Source organism: Stylophora pistillata, chromosome 7, assembly GCF_964205215.1.
Source record: "Stylophora pistillata chromosome 7, jaStyPist1.2, whole genome shotgun sequence".
Taxonomy (NCBI): Eukaryota; Metazoa; Cnidaria; class Anthozoa; order Scleractinia; family Pocilloporidae; genus Stylophora; species Stylophora pistillata.
The window spans coordinates 7,094,494-7,110,895 of NC_142525.1; positions in this window are offsets into that span (position 1 = coordinate 7,094,494).

Below are 16,402 nucleotides of genomic sequence, written 5' to 3' on the forward strand. Positions count from 1 at the left end.
AATTCTCTAGTTATCAGTTGTCCAAAACTGACTCAATATCCAATATGTAAATGACAACAGTTCTGCATGTATAACAAACGAAGAGACTAAGGTCAATATTTTACACATTGCCTTGAAGACTTTTTCGTTTTATGTTTCATTAGAGCAAGAATTTACTTATTTTCAAAGAAATCCATAGTAATAGGACGACTGCAAACGTTTTAACAAAGCAATCATTGTTGTCTTCCTGACAGTAAACACGTCTCCAATTAAATGTTTGCGCTGCCACTCTTCGAGCTTACTTTTAAGTAGATAATCAAAGCAGCGTAAACTACCTCAAATTAATTCCACATACAATAAAAATACCGCGAAACAAATCCCTCAAAACTTGAATAAGTTCAAAGAAAATAGAATGTTAACCAGATCCAAGAACATTCCAGAAGTCTCCCACACCCAACCAGTGAACCGAAAGCGAAACGAAGGTTGATATTTGGTTCCCCATTAATCAAAGCTTACATCAATCGTTTACAACTCATTGTTTGGCTTTAGTGAACGATTATGGCCAAATTTCGCAATAGAGAAGAGAAACGAAAACAGTTTTACCCAAAAGCGAAAGTAAAGCAGCGTCAAAATAGAGCTTACCTTTTATTCACTCGTTCCTCGCTGATGCGGAACTCGGAAACTGCTGCATTTTATGACCTCACACACCTGGTGTTTTGGCAAAACACATGATAACTCGACAATATAGAATAGCTTGGCTGACACAGTGATTAATCTTGCTAATAATAAGACGAAGTCCTACTGCAAGTTGCTCCTTTCCTCAGGGCTTACACCGAACGCTTGATTAAGAAGTCAGCAACATGGATTCCAAGAAACTGCCTCGTTTCCGCGTAGGGACAAAGGATTGCATGACCAGCCTATTTCAAGCGGCACGCTATCACGCGAGGAACTCAATGAACAGCAAGTCTCTTACGTACTCTCCAGGTGTGCGTGACATTTGAGTAATATTCATTTAATCCATCACAAAAAAGACTTACTCTCAATAGTTTATTCATAATCTTTGAATACAGTAAATGGTTTGAACCCGGGGGTAACATGTGAAGGTGTAGTCTGATCGTCCGGGTGAGTGTAGTCCTGAGAAGGACTGTTGTCGGTGGCAGTGACTGACGTTTCGACAACCTGTGCGGAAGTCATCATCAGAGTCAAGTGAGTGGTTGTTGTCAGTAGAATGTTCTTATTCCAGTTGGAACATTCTACTGACAACAACCACTCACTTGACTCTGATGATGACTTCCGCACAGGTTGTCGAAACGTCAGTCACTGCCACCGACAACAGTCCTTCTCAGGACTACACTCACCCGGACGATCAGACTACACCTTCACAATCTTTGAATAGTTACATCGTTCAAATAGTTAGTTCTATTTTTAATCTCTATGGCTTAGAATGTATTACTTACTAACTTTAGTTTTGAGGGCCACTGGTTTATCAGCGCAAGCTGTTATGTGTCTACCCTCTTTAAATAAAGTCGATTATTATTATTATTATTATTAGTATTATTATTATTATTATTATTATAGATGGAGATCCCGACATGGTGCATTTGAAGGACCTGGCTGTAATAAAAAAAAAGAAAGAAAAAAGTGTGCAACTGTAATTAAATTTTTTCACAATTTAAAAAACGATCAGCGAGAAAAACTGACCAAGAACAATTTTTGATGAAAGAAATGCATGTTACCCCACCCTCTGTCACGTGACGTGTCTAAGGCAACTATCAAGGATTTTCACGCATGGCAGAAATTCACTTGTGCACATGTTAGACCTGGAAGGAAACATGGGTATAAGTAACACTGATCAAGGTGTTTGAGGAAAACTAAGCCGTGAAAATGAATAAAGGAGTTAATTTTAAAGAAATTTGGTTTTATCGAGGTCATAAGAGGAGGTAGGGGAAAAATCGAGATGTTGGCCGGGATAAATCGATTTCAGTTAATTCAAGTTAGCTTGAATGCTTACACGGCATGAAGGATTGTAAGCCTGCTTTATGAACTGCTTAACTTAATCTTTAACCTAAGTCAATTAGACGATGTAAAATTAATTAAATAATAGTTAAAATGGGTAACTGCTTGTTGTTACATTTTTCTTGCGTGCCATATATCGTACTCGGGAGTCTATTTTCATATATGCTTTGTTAGCGGACATTCGTTGGTCATTCGTGCACGTAACAAAATATGATAAAGTTTTAAGCGGGGAAAATGACAAATTTATAATGTTAGGTTATTCTTCATCTGTGTGACCGCTATTAATTTCTAGACTTAGTTTTTAACTCGTGAATTGCGCGAATGTGCAATAGCGAGTTGTAGGTATGTTGTGATGAATGGCGCTCGCTCGCTCGCTCGTTCGATTGGACGATTCCTGTAAACTTTTTTCTATTTTAGGCTTTTGAATGCATTTGATAGTTCTTGGCGAGTGAAAAACAAACGAAATGGCGACCTTTGTTGCTAAGAATAGTGTTGGGGTGAAAAAGAAGCCCATGATAATCTTGAAAGAGTAACAAAGTATGCGTTTTCCATTTGTGAATTAAAGTTTGCCCAATCTCCGAATACACTTTTATCTCTTGCAGCGTATATTTCAGTTACGGCGTCAATGCTTCTACTTTTGAATGTATATATTCATGAAAATGATTATTGTGTCCAAAAGAGAAAACAAAGAAAATAAAGGAAGGAAGTTAAGCTAAACGCAAAACTCACTCGACTGCGGCAGATTGGAACCACCTACGTCGCTTAACTGAGAGCGATAACTAACTATAGCATTACTTTACTATACCAGAAGGCCACTCAGTCCTGGAAACTCTGTGATTATTACTTTTACATTTAAAATTAACGCTGATCTTATGGTTATTTCAACCGCGGGCTCAAACGACTCGAGTCGCCCTGTTGCTGCCGATAGTCCGATATCGAAGTGTCGCTCACGGCCAACTGCTCGTAAAGTGACTCGTTCCTGGAGCTGTATCGACGTTGTTATTACTAGTGCAAACATCCTTGTACTTGTTTTCATCCTCGTGCTAATAGGGACCGTAAGAAACCCCGACGGCGACGCCAAGGAAGACTTCGATTAAAAAATGAATTTCTACCCTTAGTTAAAATTTCAAAAATGGCTGCAGGAGATTACTGTCTCGTACAGCGCAACAGCTCAACTTCAGCATGACGTATAAAGTAGCCGTTGAGTTTCAAATAGAAATTAAAATAATTTGCCGTCGCGGTTTCGGTTCGCAGACGACGCAAATTTTGGCGATTTCACGTTGCTTTTTTGCATGGGACGGCTAAGAAATGTACAAAGTTTGAAAACGCACGTCACGTGCTGAGCTATTGTTCTGCCAGTTAGATCTCTTGTTTTTCCCAGCGTCCTTGTTGCCGTCGCCGTACTCACTTGCAACACAAGCATAACCATGAAAATAACAAGCTAATGCGCAGGTGCGTGGGCACAGCTGCAACATGACATGACATGAGCACAAGCACTCAGTAGATAAATAGGGCCATGGTTGGTATAAGCAGGATAGTGCCTGCTGATTGCCTGAAAGTCTTTCGCTTGTGTTTATCCTTACGCTTATGCCAACCAAGTCTTAACTAGTCAGTATACGCGTAAAAAGAAGGCAACGTTTTGATAATCTTACGCATATCCTTATGTCCGAGCCTTCCATCCAGTGCATTAGCTTTTACATGCCTATTCTTATACTTGCATCGCAAGTAAATACTGGTCTCAATATTGGAACAAAAGTTTTAGATAAACAAAACAGCACCCTTTTGAACTTTCTTTCCACAAACCTTTACAGTAAAATCTGGAAAAGTGATTGTCTTACACTAAATCCTAATCAGGCCATATTTTCTGTCTTTGAGGCCTAATTTAATTTCACATCATATTCCTCAAAATGTTCATTTACCAGCTAACGATTCATACCCTAGTATGGAAAGCAAACACCCATTTCTATTGACGACACAAATTGCATTGGCTTATCCAATTCACGAGTTGCCTCACAGAGCCTTTGATTAATAGTTAGTTTTGTATGTCAACACACGCATGGGTACGTAAACCGGCCTCAACTATCCATAAATAACTTAAATGACATTGACATATCCAAGGGACTGGACCAGACGCTTTCCTCTTGGTCCCCTCGGCTGCTTTTCGAACGTGTTCATTGTTGTTTACAAGAAATTACTTTAGCGGTTGATGACCCTCTATTCTGAATATCAACTTTTTAATTTCTAGTTGAGTAAATACTATAATTTCTCCGTTTATGAATGTTAAGAGAATTGCACAAGTTTAATTTTTAGTTACCATAGTGCTTGTTGACTGCCTTAAAGTCTTTCGCTTCTGTTAATCCTTACGCTTATGCCAACCAAGTCTTAACTAGACAGTATAAGCATAAAAAAAGGCAACTCAGTTGTTGAACAGGCGTTAATTGAAACATAGTTCTAGTTGAAAATTTATTAAGTAGATAATGATAAAGCTTGTTTTTAAAATGATGAAGGCTTTCAGCCTGCACTATGTCTCTTGGAAGATCGTTCCATATTGGGACTATTCTAATAAAAAAAGAATACTTATAACAATTGAGTCTCGCGCTTTTAATATACAATTTAAAGGGGTGATTCGTTCTTGTGGTCCCAACTTTTGAGAATTCTAAGAAATCATAAAGATTCAAATGATAATAACCAAAGACGAACTCGTAGCACTCGATTAAAGATAGGTAAATTCTACGATCAGATAGCGACGGCCATTTTACGAAAACAAGGCAATTCTGGCTTTATTAACTGAGTTGATAATGTTATTTGGCCACCGTAAATAGTTTTGCAACTGACGTTTCGAGCGTTAGCCCTTCGCCATTCACTCTGACGAAGGGCTCACCGTCCAAATGTCAGCGTTGAAACTCTTTAGGGTGGCCAATTTACTTTGCCAACTCAGTTGAATAAAACCCAAATAACCTTGCTATTCCCAACCACGCAGCAGTACAGCTTCTTTAGAAGTTTGCCCCCTTTATCCAATTATGAAAACTAAAGACCACTTTCATAAACGGCTACCGGATTAATATTCTTTTGTTTAAATTTAAATTAGCCCTTCTGGCCTCGTTCTCCAATACAAAATTCAAAAGAATACATTTTATTTATCTAAAGCGAGGCCAGAAGGGCTAATTCAAGTTTAAACAAAAGAATATTAATCTGGCAGCCATTTATGAAAGTGGTCTATTCGCTAATTTTTATGTCTACCTTCGTACATTAGTAAAGCTTTGTAAGTGTTGTTAGGTTATCAAATGAAATGAGAAAATATCAAGGCCGGCAATGACTTCAGCTAAAAGGTGAGATTGAACTTGACTGATTCATAATTCTCTTTTCATGAGGTAGTAACGATAGGTGAGTGGTTGGGGTGCAGAATCAAAAATAGGATGATTTTTCTCTTTGTCCAGGAAGTATGAATGGCTCCTCCAACAGAACTTGCCAGGTGGGAGGGACAATGAGCCATACCATTGTTTAAATAATAAAAAATAATCATTTCCTGGGATGCAGATTCCAAACCTCAATTAGAAGCTACTTGCCATCAGAACTACCTTCGTTGAATTCTTGTTCGACCGCCCTAACCTTGGAATCCATCAATCAAATTGTAGTGTGCTGCAAATACCTCGCATTTGACGAATAGAGTGGGTTTCCTTAGATACGAGCGTTGTTTAGCCATAAGTACAAGCTGTAATCCGAATCATGCAACTGTAAACCTTATGAAAAATTCCTATTTTTTTGGGATTTTGCATCGATCATGGGGGAATGCCCTGAGAGCGGGGTCGATGGCCGAGGCCGACGGGATTTGCGCGCTCAATCGGACATGCAGATCATCTGTAGACATGCTGTGATACTTTAAACACTTTGAACAGACGACTCCTTTTTCTCTACATCACCAAGAGAACTTGAACTGCTATTCTCTTTATAACAATCAATGAAAATAACAGTAAAAAAGAAAAATAAAAACAAAAACAAAAAGGCAAGAAAACAAGGACAATATGTGCCGCTAGCTCAATTTGCGTCAAGGGCTCAAAGCGCCTTCTTGAAAACACCAATTGTCACCTACCAAAGCTGAGGACACAACTAACGTTTACTTTTTTCGTTTCCCACCCCTAGTAACTGCTGAGTATCTAAAGCGGCACCAGAAGAAAAGCAACCAGGAGCAGTAGGTCACTATTTCTGTGGAAGGCAACAGATAACTAAATAAGTAACATTATAAGTCAAATACACGCTTAAGATATAAGTGTTAAGATTAGATGATGAAAGCGGGATCAGGAGTGGTACTTCATTCCAGAGCCCTGGTGTCGCAACGAAAAAAGCCTTTTCACCATACGTTTTAAGATTCGGTCTAGGCTCATCAAGCAACCTGTCGTTTGAAGATCTTAGTGTGCGACGAAAGTCATTGTACCGTCATGATAGTAATAGTAATAGTAATCAAAGTTTAATGTCTTTACGCGGAGCATGGTTACCCATATTGTTTGGGACCTCCATTTATTCGTCCCTATCCGAGAAGACTACAGTATCTAAACCATTTCTTGATGTTATAGAAAGGCAGCATATTTTTCTCAATTATTTTAAGGCCTGGAAGTATTGGTCCGGCCGGGGCTCGAACCCTCGACCTCCCGCAAGACAGTCCAGCGCTCTATCCATTGAGCTATCCATTGAACTAACCGGGAGGCGGTTAAATGATAGGTTATTAATGTAATCTGGGGCCAGTCCACTCAGAGCTGTGAAAGATTTTTGTGTCCACTGAAATTCTTCTAATAAGCCTTCAAAATCAGATGGTCCATAAATTGTGCTGCGACTGCCTTCTCCGTAACTTTGGACAAAAAATATAAATTTATATAATATTAATATAAACTTGTAAGAGACAAATTAACTACACGAGTGATCACCGGAAGCAGATTATGATGGCACCTAATTGTGATCACCACTAGGAATGCTGTTGAGCAATGCTACTGATAGAATGTATACTACTTTTACTAGCACAATCCATTAAGGGCTGCAAGGGGCCAGTCGAGTTCTCATGTTGAAGATTGGAGTTGCTCATATGAAAGATACCACGAACGTGTCATATTTGGTTTTCCCCTAGGTCAAATTTTAAAAAAATATGTCTATCATATTCTCTATCACCATTTTTTTGTCTTAGTCAAGTTGCACTAACAGAGCTGAACCGAGATATTAAGTGAAACCAAAGATTAAGGGCCGGTTATTTAAACAAAGTTTAGCCGTTGTTTAAAAAAAGTCGTCTTCAATTTAGCCGAGCCTTTTAGTTGAACATTTTTTTTTTTGGAACAGTGTCAAGAGGGCCAAAAGCTAATAGTGGAAGCACCTTCATCGTATCTAATGACATCAATTCTCCTTTAGAGCATCCCCAAGGCTCACTGCTTCCGAAAGACCGCGGTTTGGGTGAGACCTCGCGTGAGTAACCGTAAACGCCCAATCTGTGAACCAGTCTTATTTCAGATACAGCACGGCAACTAACTCCTAAAGGGTCAAAACTCGCGGCGCATACGTAAGCTGGGTTCTCAAATAGGAGTTAACCTCGTACCTTATCTCTCGATCCAGCTCTCTACATGTAATTCGTCCAGAACACAAAGCTGGACATTTTAAACGAGGACGACTAATTTAGACAACGATAAGTTCAGTGTAATGGCTGACAGTACAGACAAAAAATTGTTTAATAAAAATAAAAGAAAAAAGTATCTCATTTTTGCAGTACTCAGAAGGGTGTATTTTCACGAAGTAATAACCCAGAATCGGATGAGAGGAGATTTTCCTCTTTTCTCTTTCCTCGAGAAAACTCTCGCTAAACGTTTCTGTCCTAAAGCCTCCTTAGTCGCTCATTAGCCTCACCGAAGATTATCCACCCACCCCTACTCAAGTCTTACTTGTCACAACCCTTGAGCAGTCTGCACCCACAAACCAAGTACAATGAACCATGTAACAAGCAAAAAACTTTGTTGCAGAATCTTTGCGATTTTATGTACATTGAGCTTAGCTTTCACTCCTATGACTATAATACTTTAACTACTTGGTAAGTCTCTGATCCAAAATAAAGATTTGACTTGCAAGCATTAATTTTAGTTAAAAAAGCGCTAATTTTACTAAGAAAAGAAGGACAGGTGTAAAGCTGATCGGTGTGTCTGAGCTATTGCTTGAAGACTTTCCTGAGATTCATGATTTGTAGACCTAGGTAGTTCTAGTGTGGTTAGCTTACAGCTTGGATGCGGTAAAGCTTCACAGAGACTGGCAACACCGGTATCAGTGATCAAATCACCCTTTAGTTTTAGCGTAGTCAGCTTACAGTTTGGGTGCTGTAAAGCTTTACATAGACTGGCAACACCGGTATCAGTACTTCTATGAATCTCCAGTTCTAGAGTGGTTAGCTCACAACTTGGATGCTGTTAAGCTTCACATAGCCTGGAAACACCGGTATCAGTGATCTCATTATTCCTCAGAATTAGTGTGGTTAGCTTACAGCATGGATGCTTTAAAGCTTCACATAGAATGGTAACACCGGTATCAGTGATTGGTATAAACAGCAGATTTAGTGCGGCTAACTTACTCACTACTAATCTTTTAATAACATCAACGCATTCAACAGTCAATGCAGCCCCAAGTATTGCCAATTCAGACACAAAACAGTGTTCATTGTTCAGTGAAATACAGACTCGTTGTAATCCAGACAGTCTTGGCGGTGATTCGTAAAGTTCCAACTTCTTAACAGTAACGAACTTATCAGAACATCTGTGTTGAGCCTTTCCAGCTTCCTCTTTATTCAGCTCACTGAAAATGTCCAACACAAATGATAATGCAATGCAGTGTACATCTGATAAACGGTCAAAATACATGACACCGTATGAACTACAGAATGCCTTGGGATGGTTCCTAATGAATTTTTTTGCGAATTCTTTGTCTCGATACTCACTGAAACACCTTGCTCTGAGAAATTCAATAACAGACTCTGAAACTTGACGACTAGTTAACAACTCTTCCATCAGTTTCTCATTTCCCTTAACTGACAAAATTCCAGCCATGAATTGGAAAACCATTGCAGCGCATTTCTCGTTTGGAATGCGATTTTCCTTTACAAACCAACGAGCGGCCAAGAATTCTTGAACAGTGAGATGCGTGAAGCTGAAATGTTTCGTGGTTGTAATCGATGCAGTCCTGAAAGGCTGACCACAGTAAAGAAGACCGCTACCTTTCAGTTTGTTGACTTCTTCCAATTCAAAACCGCCCTATATCTCGCTTTCATCAAATGTTGGCTTACTTTCAAGCAGCAGTTTAGCCGCTAGTTCTGATAATTTCTCTAATGTGTTTTTGATGACCGGAGGAGGCTTGAATTGTTCAGGAATTTCTTTCCGTCTGTATTCTGACTTGGCGCAGTGTTTAAGTTCAAAAATATCAATAACTTTTGTGTAAATGTCGGTTGTTGAGACAGGAAGGCCATGAGGATTTCCTGATTCGGTTAGGGTATACTCCATCTTAAAGCACAACATATAACAGAGCATAGGAATATGAGCAAAACTGACAAGGTTGGCATTGTTCATGACGTGTTCAAGCACAGCGTTCTTTATCTCTTCGTTTTTATTTAAGTACTTTTCAGTGTACTCTTTGAGTGTTCTGGCGAGAATCCCGCAATTTCCACGTATCGTTTCAACCGGATTCCTCCCAACTTGTCCGATTCATCAGGCCGCGAGGTAATCAAGACGTAAGTCCCTTTTAGGATTTTCTCTTTGACGAGTTTTGAACATAATGCTGCCACCGGCATTATGTCTAGCGTCGTTGGGATGCTCTTCTAAGTTTCCAGCGATGTAGTCTTGCTTTGGATACTCATCATAGCCGTCCATGATGATCATAACCTCCTTGGGATGCTTTACAATGTAATCAAACGTAAAGTCATCAATGTTAGAGTCGTCATCCAGTAGCGACGAAAAGGTTAAGATTTCTCTTAAAGTCACATAGTTATTTTCAAACAAATTCAATTGACGGAAAGAAAGCAAATACACACAATTCAATCTGAGAACTTTAGTGTTTTCTCGTTCTTTAAATAATTCATTCTTCGCCCAATCGCGAACAATCTTTTGGCAAAACAGAGATTTCCCAATCCTTGCTTTCCCAAAGACAAGAATAGAATTAGGATTCTCCTCATCATCGCTCATGCCGGGAAATATTTCATAGCAGTACTTAACTGGAGTACCGCTGACTTTTCCGTAATACTCAAGGTCTTCCCTTCTTGTATTTGTCCTGCCATTCCCGATGAGTGCTTTTCTTCCATGTTGTACGAGAAGATTAGTGAATACTTCATCTGTTTTAGCGTTGGAAATGGTGTGAGAGGTAAGCAGCTTGGGTTGGAACTCCGTTTCATCTATAATGGAAGTCTTCAACGCTGTGATGTAGGCACTTATGGCTAAAGGAAAAGAGAAAATAGTTAGTAAATAATACAAACGAATAATACAGTTTAAGTACTTTTAGAACATAGCTAGCAGAGTCCCGCAATCAAATTCATTATACGTAAGCGTGCTCAAAATCCCGATGTTGCACGCTGATAGCGTCATCAAATCCAACTTCGCCAGAAATTTTTTTTTCGCGCGAGCGGCCATTGTTAGCGCGGGGAAAAATAATATATTTCGCTACAATAATGGATACAAACAGAGACTCGACCTACTAGTCCGAAAACGAAGACAATGTTTCGACCTTTTCCCTTGGGCTAGTGTTCTTAAATGAGCCAGAAAAAGAGAAAAACAAAGGTAAAGGAGACTCGGCATCAGCGCCGTCACGATTCGCTTCAACTGATATTGTTGTCCGTTTTTCGCGTCGGATTTGATGCACAATTCCACTGGATGTTCTAAAACAATTGGTTCATGCTTTCAGCTGTGCACTATCGAGTTATGGTTACGGCTCTCGCCTCGGGAAACTCTTACGCTTCTTTTGTGCTCTCCAAACTTCCCGCGTGCTCCATAACTCGATAGTGCACGCTAAAGCATGAACCAATTGTTAATCATCCTAACTCCCTTGTGTATGGACTTACGGCTGATAATGCGAACTTGAGGAAATGCAGTTTAAATACTTTCTATTGAATTCAACACAAGGAGAGTAACTAGCACAGAGCTGAGTACCTGAAAGGTGTCTATTGTGTCTATCTTTAGTTTAAATATACGTCGATGAGGTTCCCTCAAGAGCAGGATAATAAGTAAGATCTTTTGACAGGGAGCCCACGTCACAAAGTGTGGTTTTCAGTGAGGCCCTGCATAAATCTAACGTAAGGATAACAGAAAATATAAATATGGTTATCAAGAAAAGGATAAAAGGGCATAATCAATAGAAGAGACTACATATTTTTAACAAGACGTCTAAAAACTGAAAAATCGGAAATGTTCCTAATGCCGTCTGGGAGAGCGTTCCAGTCATCTACTGCATGACAAACAAACCGATGCTGACCCCATGTACGCTTTGATTGTGGTTTACAAATGTTGTTATTAAAACGAGTGTTATAATCATGCATGTCTTTAAAATGATTAAAATTAAAATTCCAATCAATTAGTCCATTCAAGGACTTAAAAACCAAAAATAGACGATGAGATCTTCGTCTTTTTTCCAATGTATCCCAACCAAGTAGATCAAGAGCTTCTGTTGCTGATGAATGCTTTGGCATATCTAAAATTAATTTAGCTGCTTTATTCTGGAGTAATTGGATCTTGTTCATCAGAGTGGTGTTGGATTTATCCCCCCAAGTCACATCAGCATAATCAAGGATTGGCAGCACCATGGCTTTTACAAAGAGTTCCCTTGTATTTCTTGGCATAAGATGTTTTATTCTCTGTAAAACTCATATCTCAGACCTGGTTTACACTAAAGCAGATTTCTTTTTCCGAATCGTGACCAATCTGGGACCTTTTGGTAATGGATTCATTTAACCTTTAAAACACCAATTTGCAATCAAACCAACGTTCCGATACCTTAGAGATTCAAAGAAAGCCGCCGAGGTAGAGTTAAGAGAAGATATTTGTATCCGAAGACTTTAAAAAAATGTTTTAAAGTCTTCTAAGTTTACTTTACTTTACTTTATGGGAAAGTCTGCATTTATAATCGGTGACATATTTGTCAACATATCAGTCTTTCTCTTGCCCCCGCTAAGCTAACCTATTTGCCTGAATAGTCCCAGGCCCTAAGAGAAATATTAACATTATCAGATATCAGATGTTGAAACAATTATTGAAACAGTTGTTGAGACGATTGGCTCCGTTCTCATCTAGTTTGGGAGGAATGTTGAGCTGAAAAATCTGGTTAAAACGGTTTCACGGTGGAACGTCGCTAGATTCATCGGTGTGCGTAATGAATTCGAATTCCCTAGCAACACAGCTCCCCTCTACCCCCCCCCAAATAAACCAGTGGATATTTTAGTTTTATTAATTACTTCTCTGACACTTCCCAACTTGCTGATTTTTTTTAAGAGAGGTGGGATTGAAAACACTGAGAGGCAGTTTTTGACCCCCTCCCCCTTTGTAGTGGCAAAGTGGCAAATAAAATAATGTAAAAACCTTCTGAAATCTTCACTATCTTACTGAACAAAGAGATCACAGGCATGAATTGCCAGGGAAGAACTCTAAAGGAGGCACCATTTATAGGATGCTGAACTTGCAGATCATAGGCACGGTTTCCTAAGATGGATCTAACTCGAGGACACTATCCATGAGGTGCTGAATATGGAGATCATAGGCATAGTTTTCCATGATGGATCTATGCAGGGGACACTATCTATGAGGTGCTTAACATGAATATCCTGGGTATGAATTTTCAGGAACAAATTATGCAGGGGAAACTATCTATAGGCATGCTGAACATGGATATTAAAGACATGGATTGCCATGTAAGAATTATGCAAATAATACTACCTATAAGGTTCTGAGCTAGAGATCCTCCCTGGATTCCCAGGGAGGATCTATGCGGGAGACTGACACTAGATATAAGGTACTGAACATAAAGATCATAGACATGGATTGCAAGGGAGGAACCATGTAGGAGACAATATCTCTATTGGGCAGACACTGCCAGGAGATAATATCTCTATTGGACAGCCACTGCCAGGAGATAATATCTCTATTGACAACCACTGCCAGAAGATATTATCTCTATTGGACAGACACTGTCAGGAGATAATATCTCTATTGGACAGCCACTGCCAGGCGATAATATCTCTACTGGGCAGGCATTGCCAGGGATAGGGCTCGTGTGCTTTTTCGGAACCCAATTCAAGGACTTTTAAGGACTTTTTAAATCATTTTTTAAATCATTTGTTCGGGATCGCAGCTGAAGTTAAGTCTATCACTGGCATGATAAACTTGTAGAGTGACAAGAATGGCACTCAGCAATGCAGTGAAGAAAATACAGTGAAATCCTCCAAGAGCAGTTTGTGACTTGACAACCAGTTTACACCACGTGCCATCAGCCATCTTCCATGAAGTATCAGTACCTAACAAGGCGCACAAGGAAAATAATTATTAAAAATAATTTTAATGCACCAAATGACTTGATGATTTGCATAAGTTCAACCTCTCTGCCAGGCCTCACCAGTCTACCTTGAGAAGAGCTTTTCCAAAACTTATTTAAAATTCCTCTGAATACATCAGTATTCAAAGGCAATTATTGGTGCTGAGCAAACATAACTGGACTCTGCAAAATAATAATTAATGAGTCAGTCAACATCGATATCTGATGCAAACACTGCTAAATGTAACATCATATTTGCTGATCTCAGAACAAATAAACAGATAGTTAGCAAATAAGAAACATCTTATTTCGTGCACGATCTTCGCAGTAAAGAGCGCTATTTAAGCAATAGTGAAAATCAGGCCTGTATGGGATTCAAGACACTGACCTCTGCAATACTAGTGCAGCGCTCTACCAACTGAGCTAACAAGCCAACTGGGAGAGGTCATAAAATTGGTCCAATATTAACCCATAAGATTGCTTAAATAGGGCTCTTTACTGCAAGGATCATGCACAAAATACGTTTCTATAACCCCAGTTCAGATATATGAATTTCATATATTCCTTGTGTAAGAAGAATCTTGTCATCTTGTCTTCAAAAAACATGCAGAAGGTGTCAGGCAGTTTGTTTAGCAATCACAAAAATAGCAAATCCATGTTAAACTTACATGTAGGTACTGTCAAAGGAAGAGAATGTTACCAGAATGCTGGCCAGCATGGCATGCAAGGTCCAATGCGAGGCATGAAGACAAACTTTTCTCATTGATAAATCTGCCGCAGAATTCTGACAGGCCTGGAATACATATAACTCCGCTTGTTCAAAGCTAGTTACATATTATTATGCAAAGTTTCATGTACAATATCTCAGGATTAATTTTAATGATCTTGATCCTTGGATTTTGGGCATTTCATAAAAGATATCCAAGCCAGTAAATTGTGAAGAGATTTTTACCCTTCTGCCTCCCCTTCTGCAATGTTGTTTGCAGCCAGTGCCCGAGGGATTTGTTTGTAACTTAAATAATATCTTTACTATTTAACAAGAGAATATTAACTGTATTTTATCATATTTTGCTTAATCATCATGGGTTACAGCCATTCCTGTCACATTCAATGAATTTCTCTTAATACCAAATTGAACTTTGGCACAAAATCCTTTAAGGCTGATTTGCACAAGACAAAATCCGTAAAAATAACAAGCAACAAGGAGCTTCAATTTTCACAACAAAGAATGTAAAAGGATTTGATTCTACAAAAAACACACCAGCCAAGGACACATAACGTGGTTGGGAGAGAAAGTCAAAATGTGTTGGTTTGATCCATGCTCTTGTGTCTCCAATATATACTGGCGGCCGCAATCAGATGTTACATGATGACTGTTGGTATGCATGCAAGCATTCCCTCCAGAAGTAAAACAATCCTTAACCATTCCACTCCCGAGATCTCATTAGCAATTCTCCTTATTATGTTCAATACAATTCTTATGATGTTGGTTTGGAGAAATTCGTAAATCGGATCAACTAATAATCCTATATTAATTGACATTAAATTTTTTCTTTCATCTCATCACCTGTCTGCTTGATATCGTATCGATATTGTAAGAAGAAATTATATCTTAGTCACTTACAGGGTGTTCCTTAGGTATCCGAGATTGGAGAATTCTCCGACAACTACACAGAATTCTCCGGTTAATTTAGATGGCCAGTTGGGCTGTATTATTTAATCAGTACCTTTATTCAGATGTGGAGCCGCAATGAACAAGGATTATATTTGGCAAATATGCTCTCTTTCTTAAAGAAAATGAATGGAACGTTTTAAACAAACAAATAAACAGTGTTCGTTCAAATAAATTAACTAAATTTTTTCTTTGTGAGTCATGTCATGGACGTAACACACCTTCACAGTAGTCATATTTTTATAAATTTTAAAGACCTGCTAACGTGAATTAAACTTAAAGCTACTGACTTTGAATGGATAAATAGGTAGGGAATGAAAATATAAATGAACTTTATTCAAGTGCTGGGAGTATTAACCTAGAAAATAAGAATGAATTGGGACACGCAAATATATCGAAAAACTTGGAGCTACTGACTTTGAATGGATAAATAGGTAGGGAATGAAAATATAAATGAACTTTATTCAAGTGCTGGGAGTATTAACCTAGAAAATAAGAATGAATTGGGACACGCAAATATATCGACCTGCAGGTGTGTAAGTACTGTTACGAACGAAAATTCTTGTTCTAAGAGTTAAAGAGTACGTTGGGAAAATAATCGAGAAAGACATGGAAAGAAAACTTGGCCAAATTCTTGTGTATAAACTGAACTTAATTCACCAGAAAAAAAAAAAAAACATTTTTGTGTTATGAGCTACTATCATAATGCAAATTTAGAACATAGCTAGCAGAACCGCGCAATCAAATTCAATATTTGTAAGCGTGCTCAAAATCCCGATAGTGCACGCTGACAGCGTCAGCAAATCGCTTAGCCAAAATTTTTTTTCGCGCGAGCGGCCGATTTGTTAGCGCGGGAAAAATAATATATTTCGCGACAATAATGGATACAAACAGAAACTCGGCCTACTAGCCCGAAAACGAAGACAATGTTTCGACCTTTTCCCTTGGGCTAGAGTTCTTAAATGAGGCAGAGAAAGAGAAAAACAAAGGAAAAGGAGACTCGGCATCAGCGCCGTCACAATTCGCTTCAATTGATATTGTTGTCCATTTTTCCCGTCGGATTTGATGCACAATTCTACCGGCTATGTTCTAAAACAATTGGTTCATGCTTTCAGCTGTGCACTATCGAGTTATGGAGCACGTGGGAAGTTTGGAGAGCACTCAAGAAGCTAGAGTTGCCCTCGGCTATCTCCTCGGGCAACTGTTACGCTTCTT